This window comes from Arachis hypogaea, chromosome 3 (genome assembly GCF_003086295.3).
Source record: "Arachis hypogaea cultivar Tifrunner chromosome 3, arahy.Tifrunner.gnm2.J5K5, whole genome shotgun sequence".
Taxonomy (NCBI): domain Eukaryota; kingdom Viridiplantae; phylum Streptophyta; class Magnoliopsida; order Fabales; family Fabaceae; genus Arachis; species Arachis hypogaea.
The window spans coordinates 25873347-25876664 of record NC_092038.1 but is presented as its reverse complement, the minus strand read 5'-3'; the positions used below and the strand labels follow the sequence as shown (position 1 = coordinate 25876664).

Genomic DNA, 3318 nt, shown 5'->3' with positions numbered 1-3318 from the left:
CCTCAAGGAATCTCTATACTGTGACATAGAGGATTCCATATTTCCTTGTTCTCTTCTCTTTCTTGTGAGCAGGAGCAAAGACAAAAGCATTCTTGTGGAGGCTGACCCTGAACCTGAAAGGACCTTGAAGCAAAAGCTAAGAGAAGCTAAGGCACAACTCTCTGTAGAGGACCTAACCGAATTCTTCAAGGAAGAAGAACTCATGGCAGCCGAAAACAACAACAATGCCAACAATGCAAGGAAGGTGCTGGGTGACTTTACTGCACCTACTCCCGACTTCTATGGGAGAAGCATCTCTATCCCTGCCATTGGAGCAAACAACTTTGAGCTTAAGCCTCAATTAGTTTCTCTAATGCAACATAATTGCAAGTTTCATGGACTTCCATTGGAAGATCCTCATCAGTTTTTAGCTGAATTCTTGCAAATCTGTGACACTGTCAAGACTAATGGGGTTGACCCTGAGGTCTACAGACTTATGCTATTCCCTTTTGCTGTAAGAGACAGAGCTAGGACATGGTTGGACTCACAACCTAAAGAAAGCCTGGACTCTTGGGAAAAGCTGGTCAATGCCTTCTTGGCAAAGTTCTTTCCACCTCAAAAATTGAGTAAGCTTAGAGTGGAAGTCCAAACCTTCAGACAGAAGGAAGGAGAATCCCTCTATGAAGCTTGGGAAAGATACAAACAATTAATCAGAAAGTGTCCTTCTGATATGCTTTCTGAATGGAGTATCATAGGTATTTTCTATGATGGTCTCTCTGAACTATCCAAAATGTCTTTGGATAGCTCTGCTGGAGGCTCTCTTCATCTGAAGAAGACGCCTACAGAAGCTCAAGAGCTGATTGAAATGGTTGCAAATAACCAATTCATGTACACTTCTGAAAGAAATCCTGTGAACAATGGGACTAGTCAGAAGAAAGGAGTTCTTGAGATTGACACTCTGAATGCCATATTGGCTCAGAACAAAATATTGACTCAACAAGTCAATATGATTTCTCAAAGTCTGTCTGGAATGCAAAATGCACCAAGCAGTACTAAGGAAGCTTCATCTGAGGAAGAAGCTTATGATCCTGAGAACCCTTCAATGGAAGAGGTGAATTACATGGGAGAACCCTATGGAAACACCTACAATCCTTCATGGAGAAATCATCCAAATCTTTCATGGAAGGATCAACAGAGACCTCAACAAGGTTTCAATAATAATGGTGGGAGAAACAGGTTTAGCAATAGCAAGCCTTTTCCATCATCTTCTCAGCAACAGACAGAGAGTTCTAAGCAGAATACCTCTGACTTAGCAACCATGGTCTCTGATCTAATCAATACCACTCAAAGTTTCATGACTGAAACAAGGTCCTCCATTAGAAACTTGGAGGCACAAGTGGGTCAGCTGAGCAAGAAAATTACTGAACTCCCTCCTAGTACTCTCCCAAGCAATACAGAAGAAAATCCAAAAGGAGAATGCAAGGCCATCAATATGGCCGAATTTTGGGAGGGAGGAGAGGCAGTGAACGCCACTGAGGAAGACCTCAATGGACGTCCACTGGCCTCCAATGAGTTTCCCAATGAGGAACCATGGGAATCTGAGGCTCAAAAAGAGACCATAGAGATTCTATTGGACTTACTTCTGCCATTCATGAGCTCTGATGAGTATTCTTCCTCTGAAGAGGATGAGTATGTCACTGAAGAGCAAGTTGCTAAATACCTTGGAGCAATCATGAAGCTGAATGACAAGTTATTTGGAAATGAGACTTGGGAAGATGAACCTCCTTTGCTCACCAAAGAACTGGATGACTTGTCTAGGCAGAAACTACCTCAAAAGAGACAGGATCCTGGGAAGTTTTCAATACCTTGTACCATAGGCACCATGACCTTCAAGAAGGCCTTGTGTGACTTAGGGTCAAGTGTAAACCTCATGCCTCTCTCTGTAATGGAGAAGCTAGGGATCATTGAGGTGCAAGCTGCAAAAATCTCACTAGAGATGGCAGACAACTCAAGAAAACAAGCCTATGGACTTGTAGAGGATGTTCTGGTTAAAGTTGAAGACCATTACATCCCTACTGATTTCATAGTCCTAGAAACTGGGAAGTGCATGGATGAATCCATCATCCTTGGCAGACCCTTCCTAGCCACAGCAAGGGCTGTGATTGATGTTGATAGAGGAGAGTTGATCATTCAAGTGAATGAAAAATCCTTGGTGTTTAAGGCTCAAGGATATCCCTCTGTCATCATGGAGAGGAAGCATGAAGAGCTTCCCTCAAAACAGAGCCAAACAGAGCCCCCACAGTCAAACTCTAAGTTTGGTGTTGGGAGGCCACAACCAAACTCTAAGTTTGGTGTTGAACCCCCACATTCAAACTCTAAGTTTGGTGTTGGGAGGTTCCAACATAGCTCTGAGCATTTCTGAGGCTCCGTGAGAGTCCTCTGTCAAGCTAATGACATTAAAGAAGCGCTTGTTGGGAGGCAACCCAATGTTTTATAATTAACTATTTTCTTTTGTTATTTTATGTTTTTTTGTAGGTTGATGATCATGAGAAGTCACAAAATCAATGAAAAAAGCAAAAACAGAATGAAAAACAGGAAGAAAAATAGCACACCCTGGAGGACGCACCTACTGGCGTTTAAACGCCAGTAAGGTTAGCAGATGGGCGTTTAACGCCCAGTCTGGCACCATTCTGGGCGTTTAACGCCAGAAAGGGGCACCAGACTGGCGTTAAACGCCAGAAAAGGGCAAGGAGCTGGCGTTAAACGCCAGAAATGGGCACCAGCCCAGCGTTTAACGCCAGAAATGGCTAAAAACGCAATTTTGCTTGCCATTTGGTGCAGGGATGACTTTTCCTTGACACCTCAGGATCTGTGGACCCTACAGGATCCCCACCTACCCCACCACTCTCTCTCTTCTTCACCCATTCACCAATCACCTCAACACCTCTTCCCCAAAAGCCTTTCACCTATCAAATCCCATCTTTCTCTTCACCACTCACATCCATCCTTCATAAAACCCCACCTACCCCACCATTCAAATTCAAACCACTTTCCCACCCAAACCCACCCATACATGACCGAACCCACCCCTCCCCCTCTCCTATATATACCCTCCTTCACTCCTTCATTTTCACACAACATACACACCACTTCTCCCCTTCTTGGCCGAAAACAAAAGCCATTCCTCTCTCCTTCATTTCTTCTTCTTCTACTCTCTTCTTTCCTCTTTTGCTCGAGGACGAGCAAACCTTTTAAGTTTGGTGTGGTAAAAGTATTGCTTTTTGTTTTTCCATAACCATTTATGGCATCCAAGGCCGGAGAAACCTCTAGAAAGAGGAA

The 3318-nt window shown here is 43.8% G+C and overlaps 1 non-coding gene across 1 annotated transcript; it reads right to left on the bottom strand.

Annotated features, from left to right (window-relative positions):
* Positions 1-607: 607 nt before the first annotated feature.
* Positions 608-715, bottom strand: LOC112793846 (small nucleolar RNA R71). Its single transcript, XR_003198538.1, has one exon. It is a non-coding gene; the product is annotated as a small nucleolar RNA R71 (small nucleolar RNA).
* Positions 716-3318: the final 2603 nt, after the last annotated feature.